General features: G+C 40.5%; 1 protein-coding gene across 13 annotated transcripts in view; it reads left to right on the forward strand.

Moving 5' to 3' along the window:
• inpp4b (inositol polyphosphate-4-phosphatase type II B) overlaps positions 1 to 20,038 on the forward strand; it is an 813,686-nt gene that overhangs the window by 587,908 nt on the left and 205,740 nt on the right. Inside the window, exon 1 of one of the 13 annotated variants that reach the window (XM_072256186.1) lies at positions 18,429 to 18,445. The exons of the other annotated variants lie outside the window; for them this stretch is intronic. The gene's annotated coding sequence lies outside the window, so the exon portion shown is untranslated. Of the gene's footprint in view, positions 1 to 18,428; positions 18,446 to 20,038 lie in introns of those variants that run through there. 13 annotated transcript variants of the gene reach the window in all.

Consider the following 20,038-nt stretch of genomic DNA (forward strand, 5'->3'; position numbering starts at 1 on the left):
TATTGGTTATTTCATGTTGTCTGTTGTGACTTTTGGAAAGAATAAGATGACTATTCCACTGCAAGGTTGTAGTCGGTGAAGTACCCGCAAGGTTCAGTCCTTAACCTCAGTTATTTATCATTTATTTGTCTTGGCGAAGAGGGAAAAGTGTAAGGTATTGAAGTCAGCTTATGACATTGCAACGCTGAAGCATTGAAATGAGGATATTGGGACTTTCCAAATTGAGTATGTAGAAAAAAAGGCTAAGTAATCGGCTAGAAACTTAGCAAATAGTGCTTAATGTGGGACATGGTGAGATTATATACTTTGATAAGAAGAATCTAGAGGCAGGGCGTTATTTAAATGAAAAGAAAGATTGCAGGTGAGCAAAGTACACAGGGATCTATATGTTCCTCTGCAGGAATTGCAAGGAAGTTAGCAGTGGGTGGTTAAGAAGGCAAGTGACATTTTGACCCTTATTGGCCCATACTTAACCTTTTTTGAACTTAAGAAATATAAAAGTATTGCTACTGGTGAGGCTCAGTTTTGATCCCTATATTTAAGAAGGGATATACAAGTGCTGTTATACAAGGGAGTATTGTGTGCAGCTTTGGGCACCCTATTTAAGAAAGGATATGCTGACTTTGGAGAGAGTTCAGAGAAGATTCACTAGAATGATTCTGGGAATGAGAGGGTTAACATATGAGGAAGGTTTGACCGCTCTTGGACTGTACTCCTTGGAGTTTAGAAGAATGGGGGGGGGGACCTCATAGAAACATTTCGAATGTTGAAAGGCATGGACAGAGGATGTGGCAAGGTTGTTTCCCATGGTTGGGGAGTCTAGTGCGAGAGGGCATGACTTAAGGATTGAAGGGCGCCCATTCAGAACAGAGATGCGAAGAAATTTTTTTAGCCAGAGGGTGGTGAATCTATGGAATTTGTTGCCACAGGCAGCAGTGGAGGCCAAGTCATTGGGTGTATTTAAGGCAGAGGTTGATAGGTATCTGAGTAGTCAGGGCATCAAAGGTTATGGTGAGAAGGCGGGGGATTGGGACTAAGTGGGAGAATGGATCAGCTCATGATAAAATGTCAGAGCACTCAATGGGCCGAATGGCCGACTTCTGCTCCTTTGTCTTATGGTCTTATGAAGTTTCGAATAATAATTTTATTGAAACATGTAAGGCCTTTGAGGGGTCATGTTAGGGTAGATACTGAGATGTTTCTTCTTGTAGAAGATTTTGAAAGAGGGAGTATTGAAACAAGATTAGGGGGCCAATCATTTAAAACTTGCATACAAAGAACATCTTCCTGCAGAGAGTGGTGAATATCTGGAATTCCCAGATGGTTGTGGGGGCTAGATTGTTGGGGGTGTTTAAAGAGGAACTAAGTACATTTTGGGAATATCAGGGAATAAAAGTCTGGGAGGATCTAGCACAGAATGGGAGATGAGCATGATAGTAGCCACGATCATATTGAATGGTGGTGAAGACGAGAGGGGCTGAGTACCTCCTCCTGCTCAATATGACAACACTAAGCATTAAAGAAGATCTTTCTGGCCAAATTATGTTTCTTTGATTTCTTCAGATGATATTCTTCTTTTAGAGACCACTACAGTTTATATTTCCAGCAGGGAATTCCTAGCTATTAAATCTCAAACAACCTCCGATTCTCTCTCCACTTTGCAGTAATTATACAATACAATATTAATATTGCATACATTTTGATTTTGTGCATTTCACAAAAAGTGGGCACTACCAATGAGAAACATGAGTGAAAATGTTTCATTCTTGGTTTAAAAAAGCATGCTTGTACTTTCGATGTTAAGCCATGCATTTGGAAAGGTGGGTGTTGAATAGGAATAGTCCACAAGGCTTTGTGTGTGAGAGATCATGTCTCACTAACTTAATAAAGTTTTTTGAAGAAGTAACCAAGATGGTTGATGAGTGCAGGGCGGTAAATGTGGTCTGTATGGACTTTAGTAGGGCCATTGAATTAGGTCCCATATGGTAGACTGCTATGGAAGGTTGGATTGCATGGGATCTGGTGAATTGGATGCACATTTAGCTTGATGGTAGGAAGTAGAGGGTAATTGCCTATTGACTGGAGGCCGGTGCAAGTGGTGTTCCCAGAGTTCAGTGCTTGGCTCATTGCTATTTCTCATCAATGACTTGGATGGATATGTACAAGGCATGGATAATAAGTTTGCAGATGAAACGCAAATAGGTGGTGTCGTAGACAGTGAATATGGTAATCATAATTTACAGAGGGATCTTGATCAGACTGGGGTAAGTGGACCAAGAAATGGCAAATGATGTTTAATTTAGATAAGAGAGAGGTGTTACATTTCGGGAAGACAGATGAGGGTAGGACTTTCACAGTAGAGTTCTGGGGAGCGTTGTAGAAAAGAACGACCTAAGAGGGCAAACAACTTGGATCACTGAAAGTGGTGTATCAGGTAAGTAGGGTGGTGAAGAAGACTTTTGGCATGTTGGCCTTCATCAGTCAGGCACTGAGTATGAATTCTTTTGCTCTAACCTTCCAAATCAGCCTACCATGAGGGATCTTGTCAAAGGCCTTGTGAAGTCCATGTAGACAACATTAATTACCTTACCTTAATCTATCCCCTCAGTTACTGTTTCCAAAAAGTCCAAAAGGTTTGTAAGACATGATCTACCACACAGAAAATCATGCTGCCTATTTCTGATCAGGCCTTGATGGTCAATTTTTATCCCTCAGAATTCCCTTCAGTAAGTGTGTATGACTGAAATCAGGCTTACGGGCCTGTAGTTCCTTGGCCTGTCCTTGTTATCCTTCTTCAAGAAAGGAACAATATTAGCTTGTCTCTAGTCATCTGGAATTTCACCAGTGGCTAATGATGAAATAAATATCTTCAGAAGGCCCTCTGTGATTTCTTCCATGGCCTCCTGTAAGATCCAGGAGTGAACTTGGTCAGGCCCTGAGGATTTGCCCACCTTTATGCACTTCAAGGCTGCAAAGATCTCCTTCCTTGTAATATGCATATGTTCCCAGAACTCACTACTTATCATCCTCATTCCTTCCATTCATGATATTCTCATTAGTAAACACTGAGGAGTAATAGTTCTTAAAAGTCTTGGACATCTCCTATGGCTGTGCATATCGGCAGCCCTGATGTCATTTAAGAAGACCTAGCCACTCCCTAGTTACCCTTCTACTGTTAATATTACTGAAGACCCTCGGGATTATATTGAGCCTTGTCTGCCAAATTCACCTTGTGCCATCTATTTTTCCTTCCTGATTTCCCACTTAAGCCTGCTCTTAAACCTTTTATATTTGTTGTGTGATTAATTTATAACCAGCTGCCTACATTTCCCCTTTTTTCCTTACCAGAGCCTTAATATCTCCTGTAATTGAGGGTTCCCTGAAGTTACCTACCCTTCACCCTAACAGAAAAATGCTTCCTCTGGACTTTTAATATGACCCTTTGCCTTTAAATGAAGTCACCTAGTCGATCCCAGCTATATCCTACATAACGCTCTCAAAGTTGGCCCTTTTCCATTTCAGGACATTAAACAAAGGACCGGTTCTATCTTTTCTAAACTAGTAGAATTATGGTAACTGGACCTAACGTGCTCCCAGTTGCTGCTTCAGTTACTTCTCCTGCCTTATTCACTAAGAGGAGATCCATTACTATTCCCTCCCGTGGAAGTACCTCTATATGTTGTGTCTTGAGTACACTGGACAAATTCTACCAATCCAGGCCCTTTGCAATCTGTGCGGTTCAGATCATGTGGGGAATATTGAAATCTCCACTAGCTCTTACCCTGCAATTCTCAGAACTACATGCAATTTCATAATGCATCTGCTCCTCAAGTTCTTGCTGACTATTGGGGGAAGGAATCCATGATATAACCACTCCAAAGTGACCATCCCCTTCTTATTTCTGAGTTCTCCCAAATGCCCTTGTTAGATCAGTCCTCAGAAATATCCTCTTCAACACTGCTGTTATATATGTGTAACATCCACAAAATGATGAGTGAACTCAGCAAGTCAGGCAGCGTCGATGAAAGGGAATAAAAATTGATGTTTCAGGCCATTCCATCAAGATTGGAAAGGCAGGTGATAGGTGAAACCAGGTAAAAGGGAAGGTGGATGGGTGGGTGGGAGGTCAGGAGGTTGAATTAAGATGCTGGGAGGGGATAGGTGGAAGAGATAAAAGGCTAAAGAAGAAGGAATCTGGTAGGGAAGGACAGTGGACCGTGGAAGAAATGGAAGGAGAAAGGGTGCCAGAGGGAGGTGAGGAGAAGAGAAGGAGTGAGAGTCAAACCAGAATGGGGAACAGAAAAAGAGGGGAAGAGGAGAGATTACCACAAGTTGGAGAAATCAATGTTCATGCCATCAGGTTGGAGGTGTGATGTGCCCCTTTATAAAAAGGCAGCACCCCACCATCACCATATCTGTGGCAGAGACTTTCTGATGGTCCCCTACCCCTCCATTTCTACCTGTTCCTCTGTCACACCAAAAGCATCAGCATTCCGGAACATTCAGCTGCCAGTCCTGCCCTTCTCTCAGCCACTTTTCTGTTATGGTCTCTTGAGGCAATCCATGCCCCTGGTTCTTCCACCTTACCTGCTAAATTACATTTATCGAAATAGATGCAACTTAAAGCCATGGTGCTGTCTGCCCTTTAACGGTAAACATGCCTATCCTGATTGCTTGCCTTACATGCTTTGGTTGCAGCATGTACCCATGTCTTCTTACTGACTTTCAACACGCTGGAGGAACTCAGCAGGTTGGGCAGCATCTGTGGAAAAGATGAGTTGACATTTCGGGCCAGAACCGTTCATCAGGACTGAAGAGGGAAGGGGCAGAGGCCCTATAAAGAAGGTGGGGGAGGGTTGGAAGGAGAAGGCTGGTAGGTTCAGTTGAAAAACCAGTAATTTGAAAGACAAAGGGATGGGGGAGGGGAAGCAAGGAGTTGATAGGCAGGAAAACAATGGGTAGTAGAAGGAGGCGGAACCATGAGGGAGGTGATAGGCAGCTGGGGGAGGGGGCAGAGTGAAATAAGCATAGGGGAAGGGAGGGGGAGGGAATTACTGGAAGTTGGAGAATTCTATGTTCATACCAAGGGGCTGGAGACTACCTAGATGGTATATGAGGTGTTGCTTCTCCAACCTGAGTTTAGCCTCATCATGGCAGTCGAGGAGGCCATGTATGGACATACCTGAATGGGAATGGGAAGCAGAGTTGAAGTGGGTGGCTACCGGGAGATCCTGTCTGTTGTGGCGGACAGAGCAGAGGTGCTTGACGAAGCGGTCCCCCAATCTGCATCGGGTTTCACTGATGTAGAGGAGGCCGCACCGGGCTGTTGTGGTTGTTGTATATTTGGACTTTAGCGTAGTCTGAGTTGACGTTCCCTCCCAAAGGCCTTCATCAAGGCCTCACGTGCAGATTGGTCTGATGGTTAGATCCCATGGAATCCAGGGGCAGCTAGTTGCTGGATTCAAAATTGTCTCAGAGATAGGAAGCAGAGGTGGTCGTTGAAGGTTGTTTCTTGGAACAGAGCCAGGTGGTGTAGCTGCAGGTGTCGGTGATGGGACCCTTGTTATTCATTGTTCTTACAAATGCTTTGGATGTGAATGCACATAGGTTGATCAAGTTTGCAGGTGACACAAAATTATGATGTGTGTTGACAGTGCAGAAGGTTATTTGTAGATTACAGGGGAAATCTCGATCAGTTGGAGAAGTGGACCAAGGAGTGGCAAATGGATTTCACTACAGATAAGTGTGAGATGATACAGTTTGGAAAGCTAAACCTGTGTGGGACTCATACTATGAATGGTAGAGTACAAGAAAGTTATTGGAGCAGAGGGACCCTGGAGTATAAGGGCCTAGTTTTTTGGAAGTGGGATCGTAGGTAGACAAAATGTTGAAAACAATGTTTAATACACAGCTTCATCACTGAGATAAGGAGTTGTGCAAGCCATTGTTGGGGCTGTACTGTGTACAGTTTTGGCCATCTTGTTATTGGAAAGATGTGGATATACTGGAAAGAGTTTTGAGGAAATGTCAGCACGACTAAAGAGGCCAAGTTATAGGGAGAGGTTTGCCAGGCTAAGTCTATTTTCCTTGTAATGTAGGAGAATGAGAGGCAAACTTACAGAGGTGTTTAAAAATATGCAAGGCATAAGAAGTAGACGGTAGCAATCTCCAGGGCAGGGGAGACAGAAACTATGGGGTATATGTTTAGTGTGAGAGGGGAAGTATTTAAAAGGGACCCGAGGGGCAACTTTTTCAAACAGAAGGGAGTGAGTATATGGCGTAGGCTGCCAGAGGAAACGGTTGATGAGGGAACAACAGTATCATTAAAGGAGAACTTGGAACGGTACATTGAGCAGAGGGACCTGGAAGGATAAGGGCCGATGCAGGAATTTGGGACTAGCTGGTGGTCTGTGGTCAGCATGGACTCGTTGTGTAGCCAGATGTTTTGTTCTACGACTCTATTTAATTGTTTCTTTTAGGACACAAGAAATAGAATAGAGATAGTAAAGGTGAAATTTATCTTTGTTTCCAATGAAATTGAGAGATGGGAAGTGTATCTGTCTGTCTGTACTGCTAACAACAGTGTCATTTATTTCCCCTTTTTTCACTTCCTTTAAGAATTGATGGAAGTAGACTCGGGAACATTATAGATGGGTGGTATGATAGCTTAATGGGTAGTGCAATACTAAACAACACCAGCGATTAAGGTTCAATTCCTGCCACTGTCTACAAGGAGGCTGGCTTGTGACTGCGTGGGTTTCCTCCCACATTCCAAAGATGTATGGTTAGGCTCAGAAAGTAGTGGTGATGCTCTGTTGGCACTGGAAGCATGGCAAATCTTCTGACTGCCAAAAAGACATCATTAGACTGTACTGGTTGTTGACACATACAATACATTTCATTGTATGTTTTGATGTTTCAGTGTACAGTGCCTATAAAAAGTATTCAACCCCCCCCCCCCCAGAAGCTTTCATGTTTTATTGATTTACCATATTGAATCACAGTGGATTTAATTTGGCTTTTTGACAGGATCAATAGAAAAAGACTCTATCGTGTCAAAGTGAAAACAGATTTTTAACAAAGTGATCTAAATTAATTACAAATATAAAACACAAAATATTGGTTTGCATAAGTATTCACCCATCCTTTAATATGAAACACCAAATTATCACTGGTGCAGCCATTTGGTTTTATAAGACACATAATTAGTTAAATGGAGATCACTGTGTACAGTCAAGGCATTTCAATTGATTGTAGTAAAAATCCACCTGTATCTGGAAGGTCCAATTGCTGGAGAGTAGGTATCCTAGCAGAAAACTACACCATGAAAGCAAGCAACTCCGCAAAAAGATTATTGAAAAGCACAAGTCCGGTAATGGCGGACAAGATAAGAGGCGGGATTGAGGGAAAGAAAGTGGAGAAGGAGAGGGATAGAGACTTGGGACCAGAGGTGGGCAGCTGGGGAGAGGTGGATTATTGTGAAGGGAAAAATAAAGGGAATGAGGAGGTAGTGAGGGGTCGGATGAATAAAAACCAAGACAAAGGGAATAATAGAACAAGAAATGATAGCGGAGAAAGCTCTGAAAGTGAGGAAGATGAACAAGCTCAGAGAGGAGGTGTTGTCATAATTAGGTTTAATGAGAAGGCTCAGGGACATATGAAGAAAATTAACCCATTTGTGCTAACAACAACTCTGACAAATAAGATAGGGGAAATAGTATTTGCAAAAGTCCTTAATGATGGCAACTTATTGGTAAGATGTGCGAATGAGGAACAACTTGAGAAAGCACTCAAGCTAAAAGAGATAGGAAAATGCAAGGTGGAATACACTGGGAGGGTGGGAGCACAAAACAGTGGTTGTAAAGGAGTGATCACGGGGATACCAATGAGTATAAATATGGAGATAAAGAGGAATATCAAAGGAGGGAAAGTAATGAATGTTCAAAGACTGAAAACAACAAAGGAGGGAGTGAAAAAGGAAAGTGAATCAGTATTGATTGAATTTGAAGAAGAAAGAGTGCCAAGGAAGGTGTTCCTGGGTTTCATGAGTTACCCAGTAAGGGTGTATGTGCCAAAGCCACTGAGGTGCTATAATTGTCAAAGGTTTGGACACATGGCTAAAAACTGTAAAAGGCAGAGGAGATGTGCTAGATGTGGGGGTGATCATGAATATGGAAAGTGCGGAACAGGAGTTCAACCAAAATGCTGCAATTGTGGAGGAGCTCATAATGTTGCATATAGTGGGTGTGAGGTTGTGAGACGGGAGACTAAAATTCAAGAAATAAGAGTGAAAAGAAAGATCACTTATGCAGAAGCTGTAAGAATATCAAGAGAACAGAATAATGTTCCTAATGAACAGGGAGCAATAGGGATACGAGAGATGCAACAAAGAACAAATGGCAGGATTTACGTAGACAAAAAGGCTCTAGTAACATTCATTGCAGGAGTGATTAATAGTACTGCTGAGGTAAAGTCAAAAAGTGCCAAAATTCAGCTGGTGGTAAAAGCAGCAGTAAACCATTTAGGGTTAGTAGGACTGACATGGGAGGAAGTGAGGGAGAACCTCAGTAATCAGTCAAGCCAGGAAGTGTCATGTGTTGGTTAATACTAATTATGGTGATTCTTTTACAATGGAATGCAAGGAGCTTACTGGCCAATAGCCAGAAATTCAAGCACTTTATTAAAGAAATGGTTGTAAAACCGGATGTAGTGTATATTCAGGAAACTTGGTTGAAACCAACTTTAGACTTTGTGGTATATGGGTATACAATGATAAGTTAAGATAGAAATCTAGGGGGAGGAGGGGGTTGTGCTATGTTAATCAAGCAAGGTATACCATATAGGGTACTGGAAAAAGGAGATGATCAGGAATACATAGTGGTGGAAGTGTGGGAGAGAGGGGAGGGAGTGGTTATAATTAACTACTACAATCCATGTAAAAGGTTGGATTTGGACAGCCTATTAAAGATACAAGGACAAAACAGACATAAAGTAGTGTGGTGTGCAGATTTCAATGCTCATAGCACAATATGGGGGGGGGATCAGATTACAGATCCAAATGGAAAGGTAATTGAAGATTTGATGGAAGAAAGGGCTTTGGTGTGTATGAATGATGGTAGCAGCACAATGATAGATATAACAACAGGAACTGAGTCAGTGTTAGATATTACGTTAGTGTCTAATACCTTGGCTGGCGTTAGTAACTGGGGAGTTTGGACTGCTTCAACAGTAGGCAGTGATCACTACCCAGTTTTGTGTTCAGTGGGTGAAAGAGTTGAAGTAAGACCAGGTGGCGGAACCCCAAAGTGGGTGTTTGAAAAAGCTGATTGGGGTAAGTTCCAGAAGTTGAGTGAAGAAGGGTTGACAAAGATTGATATTTCTGGAAATGTAGATGAATTAAACAGTCAGGTGACTTCAGCAATTATCATGGCAGCAGAAGGATCTATACCTAGGAGTAAAAATAGGATGAATAGAAAACTGGTACCATGGTGGACAGAGGAATGTTGTCAGGCTGTAAAAAACAGAAATAGAGCATTCAGGCTAGTCAAAAGAACCGATAATATGCAGCATTTGGTTCAATATAAGAAAGCACAGGCAGTGGTGAGAAGAACTATACGTCAAGCTAAAAGGGCAAGTTGGAGGAGTTTTTGCGACAAGGTAGGAAGAACAACACCTGTGGGAGAGATATGGGGAATGATTAAGAGGATGGGAGGAGATAGAAGGGAATGGGAATATCCAGTAATGATATCTGAGGAGGAAACTGCAGTATCCAGTAGGGATAGGCTGAGGTCATGGCCAAGTCATTTGTACTGATACACAGTTCAGAAAATTTGTCTGAAGTAGGGAGAAGAAGAACGGAAAGAATCATGAGCCAACACCCAGGTGTGTTAAGCAGGAGGGAAGGAACAGATGATATAATTGATGATCCATTTACATTAGCAGAAATGGTGAGAGCAATAAAGAGATCGAGACCAACCTCCCCAGGGAAAGATCTGATATGCTCTGTGATGCTAAAAAAATCTAGGAGAAGGAGCGCTCTTGAAGTTGCTGCATTTTTATAACAGAGTGTGGGAGGAGGGAAAATTACCAAGTGCATGGAAAGAAGCAGTAGTAATTCCAATAAGGAAGCCTGGCAAGGATCTGTCAAAACCCACTAGCTACAGACCAATTGCATTAACATCAAGTATATGTAAGATAATGGAAAGGATGATAACAGAAAGGTTATCATATGAGCTTGAGAAAAGGGGAATGCTGGCAAGTTATCAGAGTGGTTTTAGAAAGGGAAGGAATTCCATGGACTCAGTGATTATGTTAGAGACTGAAATAAGGAAGGCCCAGGCAAATAGAGAGTCAGTAGTGGCAGTGTTCTTTGACATTGAAAAAGCCTATGATATGATGTGGAAGGAAGGATTAGTAATTAAACTGCACAAGATGGGGGTTGGTGGGAGAGTTTTTAATTGGATTAAAGATTTTTTGTTTGGTAGAAAAATTCAAGTTCGGATTGGATCAGAATTATCAAAACAGTACATAGTGGAAAATGGCACACCTCAAGGTAGTGTGATTAGCCCATTACTTTTCATGACTATGATCAATGATGTCTTCACAAAGGTACCAGTGGATATAGGTAGGTCACTGTTTGCGGATGATGGGGCCTTGTGGAAAAGAGGCAGGAACATGGACCATATAATCAGGAAACTACAAGAAGCAATTGATGAAGTGGTGAGTGGGGTTATGATTGGGGATGTAGATTTTCAGTAGACAAAACTCAATCTGTATTTTTTACCAGGAAAAGGGTTGAGGTAGGGAAGAAGTTAAGGATGTATGGGGTTGAATTAGAAAGGGTTGCATCATTTAAATTTCTGTGAGTTATATTTGATTCACGATTAACATGGGCAGACCATGTCAGGAAAGTTGAGGAGAAATGTAAAAAAGTAATAAATGTGATGAGATGTTTGACTGGTAGGGAATGAGGAGCAGGTTGTTCAGCTTTGAAGAGAATGTATGTGGCTTTAGTAAGATCTGTATTGGATTATGGAAATATAGTATATGGATCAGCAGCTAGGTCTCTTATAAGGAAACTGGATGTGATTCAGGCTCAGGCCTTGAGAGTGTGCAGTGGGGCTTTTAAAACGTCACCAGTGTCAGCCCTACAGGTAGAAATGGGAATAATGCCTTTGGAACTAAGAAGGATGCAACTGATGGCAAACTACTGGGCTAACTTGCAGGGGCACAATGATTCTCACCCTACTAAAGGAGTTTTGCAGGAGTGCTGGGAAAATGGGAGGTTTCAGAGGGATACCTTTAGTCCGGTAGGGAATGATATCGCGAAAGAATGTGGAATATTTGATCTGAGGATAAGTCCTTCAGTAGTTTATCCGGTTGTAGCTCCATGGAAGCTTGTATGGTCTGACATAGACTGGCATTTGTTAGAGGTAAAAAGGAAAGAGAGATATAAAACAGATTTGGTAAATGCATTTAACTGTCATGTGATGGAAAAGTATAGAGATTATACTCACATTTATACGGATGGTGCGAAGGAACCTGCAACAGGAGTGACAGGGTTTGGGGTGGTCATACCAGCAAAAGAAATTGGAATCAGCAGAAGAACATCTAATAAGTTAGGGGTGTTTACAGTGGAGATGCTGGCGGTGTTGGTTGCGTTGCAATGGGTGCAGAAAGCCAGACAAGTCAAAGCATTGATATGTTCAGATTCATCCTCAGTTCTAGCAAGTTTAAGGTCTTTTCACACAAACAGTCGGCAAGATGTACTTTATGAAGTCCTTCAGTTAGTTACGAGAATTGCAAATCAGGGAGGTCAGGTAAAATTTCTATGGGTTCCAGACATGTAGGAGTGAAGGGGAATGAGAGGGTGGATGAGTTGGCAAAGAGGGCGTTAAAGAAAGAAAATGTGGAAATGCACATTAGTATCAGTAAAGCAGAGGTTAAGTGTGTAATCTGGGAAAAAGTCAACCGAATGTGGCAAGAAAGATGGGACAGGGAGGGGAAAGGGAGGCATTTATATCAAATACAAAAGAGTGTTGCAGTTACTAGGGTAGGTAATGGAAACAGAAGAGAGGAAATTGTGTGGACTAGGTTAAGGCTGGGGCATTGTGCATTAAACAAAACATTGAAAATGATAGGGAAACACCAGACAGGATTGTGTGAGGAATGTCAGGAAGAGGAGTCAGTAGAACATGTAGTTTTGTGTTGCAGGAAGTATGGGATACAGAGAGAGATGATGAGAAATAAATTAAGGGAGTTGGGGATGCAGGAATTCACATTAAAAGGGTTGCTGGGCATGGGTGAGAGAGCACAACGGTTATTTTTAGTGTTTTTAAGGGGTACAGGGGTTTTTTATAGAATATGACAAATAAACAGGAATAGGATACTAGGATGGTCAAAGATGGGAGGGTGAAGTGTAGGTTTGTGTGTGTGTAGGGATTTAGAATGTATGTCTAGTGCACATTCTGGAGCAGAGGGTGGCGGTAATGCACCATTAAGCTGGATGCCAACCGCCGTAAAACAAGATACAGGCAGACAGACAGGATACAAGAAAAATTCCAAGTCACTGAATATTCCTTGGAGTACAGTTAAAGTCAATCATCAAGAAACGGAAAGAGTATGGCACAGCTGTAAATCTGCCTAGAGCAGGCCTTCCTCAAAAACTGCGTGACCATGAGGGAGGCCACCAAGAGACCTTTGACAGCTCTGGAGGAGTTACAAGCTTCAGTGGCTGAGATTGGAGAGACTGCACATGTAACAACTGTTGCCTGGGTGCCTCACTGATCACAGCTTGACGGGAGAGTGGCAAAGAGAAAACCGCTGTCGAAAAAAAGCTCACATGAAATCTCTGCTAGAATTTGCCAGAAGGCATGTGAGAGACTCTGACGTCAGCCGGAAGAGGGTTCTATAGTATGATGAAACCAAAATTGAGCTTTTTGGCCATCAGATTAAACACTATGTTTAGCATAAGCCGAACACCACACATCAGCAAAAACACATCATCCCTACCGTGAAACATGGTTGTCACTGCATCATGCTGTGGGGATGCTTCATTGCAGCAGGCCCTGGAGGACTTGTGAAAGTAGAGGGTAAAATGAATGTAGCAAAATACAGGGAAATCTTGGAGGAAAACCTGTTGCAGTCTGCAAGAGAAATGCGACTTGGGAGAAGATTTGTTTTCCAGCAAGACAATGACCCCAAGCATCGAGCCGAAGCTTAAAAACAATGAAGTTAATGTCCTGGTGTGGCCAAGTCCTCGATCCAATTGAGAATTCATGGCTGGACTTGAAAGGGGCTGTTCCCTCACAATCCCCATGCAATCTGACAGAGCTTGAGCAGTTTTGTAAAGAAGAATGGTGAAAAATTGCAATGTACCTATATGCAAAGCTGATAGAGATCTATCCATACAGACACAAGGCTGTAATTGCTGACAAAGGTGCATCTTCTAAATACAGACTTGAAGGGAGTGAATACTTATGCAATCAATTATTTTGTGTTTAATAATAGTAATTAATTTAGATTACTTTGTAGAGATCGGTTTTCACTTTGACATGAAAGAGTCTTTTTCTTTTGATCCTGTCAAAAAAACCAAATTAAATCCACTGTGATTCAACAGTATAAAACAATAAAACATGAAAACTTATAAGACGGGGTGAATACTTTTTTATAGGCACTGTACATGTAATAAATAAAGCTAATCTTTATCTTTAAAGAATGAAGTCTCCTACAGCAGAGCTTTCTTAAATCAGGGATCTGTTTCAAAATACAGGATTGTTCATTCAGTAGCAAAGTGATGAGAAATACCCAAAAGCTAGTGAGTCTTTGGAATTTCCTATCCAAAAGGGCTGTAGAAGCTCAGTTCAAAAGACAGACTGATGAATCTGTCTGATGAATCTTTAAGTAATTATGAATTAAGTACATTAAAATGATACTTAATGTACTTTAATCTTATTGCATTGTGGAATTGGTCTGATAGGCCAAGTCGCCTACTCCTTCTATTTCTTATTTCCTTATTAATATGGTGTTGAGCCACTATCTTGAAATATTGCAGCCTTTCTGATGACAATCCTCTTACTGTTGTTGCACCAATATTCGGGAACAGTGATATATTTTCAAGTCAAGATGGCCTTGAGTTGAAGAGGAATCTACAGGGGATGGTGCTCCCATTGCATTTGTTAGTCTTGTTCTTCATGATGATAGGGTTCATGAGCTTGGGGGGTGTTGTGGGAGTAACCAAGTTTGCAGTGTGCAATCAATGGCTGAAACTGCCACAATCATTTATAGACCGACTGTGAATTTCTTCCTCAGTGTGCCGTTCTGTAATGGAGCATCAGAAAATCAAAGAAAATCAAACTTATTTGCAAAAATTATGAAATCTAACATGTTGGCATTTTGTTACATTGAGTCATTTGAAGCTGCTCCCTTTGTACTTCAGTAGCCTGTAATCTTGAGGGGAGAAAGGAAATCTGGGCTTCTGACTGGCATTGCTGTGTGACCGCTGTTGAAAAAGAAAAGGTGAACATTGTGAGGGTAATAGGAGTATGCCCTGTTGCTCCTGGGAATTAATAGCCTGGCAATGCACATTGTTGAAATGATGACTCATAAATCAAAGCCAGTTGACAAAGGTGAAAGAAGATTGCCAGTACTTGCATGCAAGTATTTCATGCTTTTGAATGGATGTAGCTAAGGTAAAGGGGAAAAAAAGGCTAATCAGTAAAGGTTAGATTGATTTTGTTTTAAGCAGATACGAGTTTTTTTTTAAAGATGTAGGTAGTAATTACGTAATTATGCTGAATTAAAGTGGTCAGATAGGAGGCCAGCTTCCAAGTAAACTTGCAGAAGAACGCATCTTGGTATAACATGTTGAACAAGAGTTGTGGTGGAAAGTTTTGATCTAATTAAGTGGAGATGTTGCCGAATATTATCTTGGTGCAAGTTCTAGCTTTAAAGGACCATCTAGTGAGAATTAGTTGAGTAAGTGTACCACAGGAAAAATACCCATGAAAATTGACATTAAATGCCAGTAATTAATGATAATGAAATGCATCATCTTAATTGCAAGGGATTGAAATTAGATGAAAGCTGCATGACAAAGGAGGAGGAGAGGATCAAAGAGAAAATTCAAATTGTTGAACATCAATTAAAAGCAAGCTTAGGAAAATGTTTCAAATTGTTTAAAACACTGAATCAGGAAAAAAAGATCAGAATGTGCACAGAAATAAGTTACAAGAAGCTTTGTTGAAGACAAACAGAAACAACAGAAACCTCAATATTCCATTCTGTCCAGCCTTCTTGTTAAAACCCATCTTTGCTAATCTCCATTTGTGCCAAATAGAAACAGTTGTCCTTTGCCACCAGAGTGGATTGACCCAAGCTCCTGCTCAAAGAATAAACTAAGTATTACCCCCCCATAAAAAACTAAACATGCTAGTTGATTCCAAAAATACCTTAGCAACCCAGAATAAGTATGTTGATGTGTTTTGACTAGAGTGCAGCAGCTCTAAATCTCTGTTCCCATTCTGTTGCTTTGTTCTAATTTCCAACAAAATTCTTTTATAAGTTCACTGAATAACACCTCAATTACCATCCAATGGTGCATTTCAGAGCTTGTTTAAATAAAGCAGCCCTCTATCCTGAAAGTTCCTGGTTTCGTCTTGTATACATCTCCTGATTATTGACCCATAGACCACTCCTGACCTTTTAAATGGTTTGATCATATTGTTTTGTACCCCCTTCAGTTCTAACTATAACTGGCTGTTCATTTCTTCAACCAGGAATGGATTGTTTCGTTATGGGAAATTGTGGATGCAATTGAACATCTCCACTTGAGATCTGCTATGTTATTCTTCGACTAAATTTAACTATCAGTTCCTTTCAGTGTCCTTCATTTATCATAATCAAATACTCAGCCTTGTGTTTGGATATCACTATGTTGTACAGCTATTTACCAGCTATCTGTATGTAATCCGAGTTTAAAAACAGAAATTGCTGGAAACAATTAACAGATCAGGCAGCTTTTATGGATGAAAAAGCAGTTCGTTTTTCTGTTTGACCTGTTATAGTTCAAAAATCTGACTTGCAAGACTCTTCCATCATCTTCTGTTTTATTTCTGCCTTCCAGCACTTAACACATTTTAATTTCAGATTGGTATACTGATAGTTCATGCAAAATGCAGTTCTGTGCAGATATCCATGGAACTGGGGGTAGCTTTGTGAGCAATAATTTAATTAGATTGCATGTGTCAAAGAAATATAATTAAGGCTCTTTGAGGATTGAATTTGTGCTATTTTGGTAGAATTAACTCAATTACAGACAAAGATCAATATCATATTTGATGCTTTAAAATTAAAAGTGAAGAGTAGTCACAGCACTCATTACCTTATTCTTCTCTCTGAACTTCTCTGTCACCAGCTTTGAACCAGCTTACAATTTGCTGGAAACCAGGCTGACTTTGGTGTTCGTCTTCTATTTTTATTTTTGTTCGTTTTTCTTTAATTGGGTTCTTTGGGTTTCCTCGCTTTGTGGCTGCTTGTGAGCAAGCAAATTTCAAGGTTGCATAATTTATACATTCTTTGATAATAAATGTACTTGAATCTTGGAAAATCTGTTCTCTCCATTTGTATTGAAATTATTTTAGCGTGGTTAACATAAGTCACAGAAAAAAATTATTTACCATGCTTGATATGTATTTGTCCGATTACAAAGGGGTTTGTTATTGATAGATTCAAATATGAAGATGAATTTCAGGATGTACAGTATATTGTACTCATTTCTCTGATATTAAATATACCTATTGAATTGCAAAGGGAGCTGGAAATTCTGCATTTGGGCTAAATTTGTCAACCATGAAAGAACGAGATCAAATAGGATCAGCAGATGTATATCAAAAACAGAATAGCAGGAACAAATTGTTTGCAATTTCTTAGAGCAGTTGTAGTAAATTTTAGTGAAGTGCAGAATTAGAGATTTTTTTGAATTTGAGGAAAACATTACTTATGAGTCCTATGAAAATAATGTTAGATATATTTGAAAGGATGTCGTTATTACGAGGTTTTTCATGTTTAAATCTAGATAAAATTTGAATATGGTAGGTGTAAACAAATTGATCACATAAAGATGTATACTTGGCTGCTGTACACTGGTTTACTTTTCCCAATCCTATTGTAAAGGACTATAGTTAATCAGAATTAGAATCAGAATCAGGTTTATTATCATTAACGTATTTCGTGAAAGTTGTTTTGCAGTAGCAGTAGGGTGCAATACGTAAAATGCTATAAATTACAATAAGAAATAAATATATACATTAAAATTAAACAAAGTGCAAAACGAGAGCAAAAATAATGAGGTCATATTCATGAGTTGGTTCTGCTCAGAATTCTGATGGTGGAAGGGAAGAAGCAGTTCATAAAATGTTGAGTGTGTGTATTCAGGCTCCAGTACCTCGTCTGTGATGGAACCACTGAGAAGAGAGCACGTCCTGGGTGATGGGGGAGCTGGCTGTATTCACAACTTTCTGCAGCTTTTTCTGATCCTCTGCTGTGACTCCTCCGTACCAGATGATGATGCATCCAGTTAGACTGCTCTCCTTCACTAGAAATTTGTGAGAGCCTTTGCTGACCTATAATGTTCCTCAAACTCCTAACGAAATATAGCTGTTGCCATACCTTCTTTGTTACTCTATCAATATGTTGGGCCCTGGATAGATCTTCAGAGATTGTTGACAGCCAGAAACTTAAAACTGCTCACTCTTTTCACTGCTGATCCCTTGAAGAGGACTGGTGTGTTATCTTTTGACTTCCATTTGCTGAATTCCTTGGTCTTACTGACGTTAAGTGCAAGGTTGTAATTGCAACTCCAATCAACCGGCTGATCTATTTCCCTTCTCATTACAATCTGAGATTCTGTCAACTACAGTTGTGTCACTGTCAGATTTATGTATGTACCTGAGCTGTGCCTAGCCACCTAGTCATGGTTGTAGAGAGAACAGAGTAGCAGGCTAAGCACGCATTTTTTGAGGTACACCTGGAGGAGATGTTATTTCCAAAGGCCCAGGTTTTAAAACTTGTTGATTAGAACTGAGGGGATGATGGTGTTGAATGCTGAGCAGCCTGACGTAAGTTTTGCTGTTGTCCAGATGAGCTTGTGAGATTACGTCTGCTCTGTACCTATAGTGGCAATAGACAAATTGCAGCAGGTCCTGGTCCTTGCTTAGGCAGGAGTTAATACTGGCTATGTCCAACCTCTCATAGCACTTCATCATAGTAGGTGTGAGTGCAACTGGACGATTATCGTTAAGGCAGTTCATCCTTCTCTTCTTAGGCAATTGTACGATTGATGTCCCTTTGATGCAGGCCGGAACCTCTGGTTGCAGCAGTGAGAGATTAAAGGTGTTCTGGAACAGTCCTGCCAGTTGTTTGGCACACTTTGAGAGTGCCCGACCAGGTACACCTTTGGGCCCTGATGCCTTGTGAGGATTCAACTTCCTGAAAGACGTTCTGACATGGTCTCTTAAGACAGAGACCTCAGGGTCGCCATATGCCACAGGGTACCTGCCCTTCAGTCAGCAATATGACTGAGCTGAGCTAACTCTGCAGTTTTGAGATTCAGCCTGTATTTTGCTGAGTCTGGGTAACTTTGCTATATGCTTCTTAACTAAGCTGTCACCAATGGGAATAAAACTTAACCTTATTTTTTTAAAGCCACATCATTTCTTTGTATACCAGATACTTGGTCCAGTTAAGTAGCAGAGTTCGCACATGATATACATGTGCTTAATGAGAAACACTAATTAACAGGCACGGGCTTCATTATACTTACCTATTTTTAATGCTCCCAACTTCTTAGAAAACTGAATTTTGTCTTCAAATAACACTCAACAGGAAGTTATTTTCAAAAGCATTACTTCCTCAGATTATTTTTGTGGTTATGTTAGACCACTTGAAGCTGAACACAAATATAATTTCAGCCTACTTTTATCATGCAGAAATGTGGATGAATGAGCAAGTAACTTTTATTGAATATAATATGTTTAATTGCATAACTGCTAACACTTTGCAATAGTTCAACTAAGCTAAAAATGTTTTGTTGATGATTTGTGTTTGTACCCAGCAAATGATGCTTCTCGCTTAGGTGTCCAAAAATAATCAGCCAGCATTGAAGGGTTCCAGTTGCCCTGATATCGTTTCGCAATGTCCTAGTGAAAACTTTCACCATTCTTATCACTGACAGTGCCAATACTTGCAGGGAAGAAGTCTAAATGGGAATGCAGAAAATGAATCAATCGTCACATATTGCTCTTCATGGTTTTGTATGTTTGAAGCATGTTGTTAACCAGCTGCACATAGTTTGACGCTCTGTAGTTGCCAAGAAAATTTTCAACAACATCCTTGAATGCCTTCAATACAATTTTCTGCAGTTCCACCAGTTCCTCGAATTGCCCGTCATTGATAACCTGTTCGATTTGTGGACCAACAAAAAATGCCTTCCTTAATCTTGGCATCGCCTTACTTGTATTATATTAGGTGTTTTGGAAAAAAGGTCCATGATAGGGAAATTTCATGGTGAATTTCATGATAAGCAGCCCAAAATCTATGATACACCCAATAATATTCAGGAAGAAATACCTTTGTTGTACAGTATTATTTTGGTACAAATTCAGCAGCATTCTGAAAACTTTGTTTTCAAAATTGTACATGATATTAATTAAGCAATGTTTATCATCAAATTAAAGTGCTCCTCCCCATTGTATTCAATCACAAGCACATGGCTGTGTTTCGTTCTTAGAATGAAATCATGATTCCTTCTACAATTGTAGCGGCACCCCATTTGCAATTCCATTAAATTACGTTTATTTATAAGGAACACTAGTGATAATTGAATATTTGAAGAATTCTATATGTTTCAATGCCAAGGTTAAAATTCAACCCTAACATTCATACAATAAGCAAACTGGTAGATTTTTTCCCCCCGAGTGACCAGCTGGAGGGAGTGTGTGTGTCAGAAGAATAATTATTCTTGGTGTGGGCAGTGAAGAGG

Source organism: Mobula birostris, chromosome 4, assembly GCF_030028105.1.
Source record: "Mobula birostris isolate sMobBir1 chromosome 4, sMobBir1.hap1, whole genome shotgun sequence".
Taxonomy (NCBI): Eukaryota; Metazoa; Chordata; class Chondrichthyes; order Myliobatiformes; family Myliobatidae; genus Mobula; species Mobula birostris.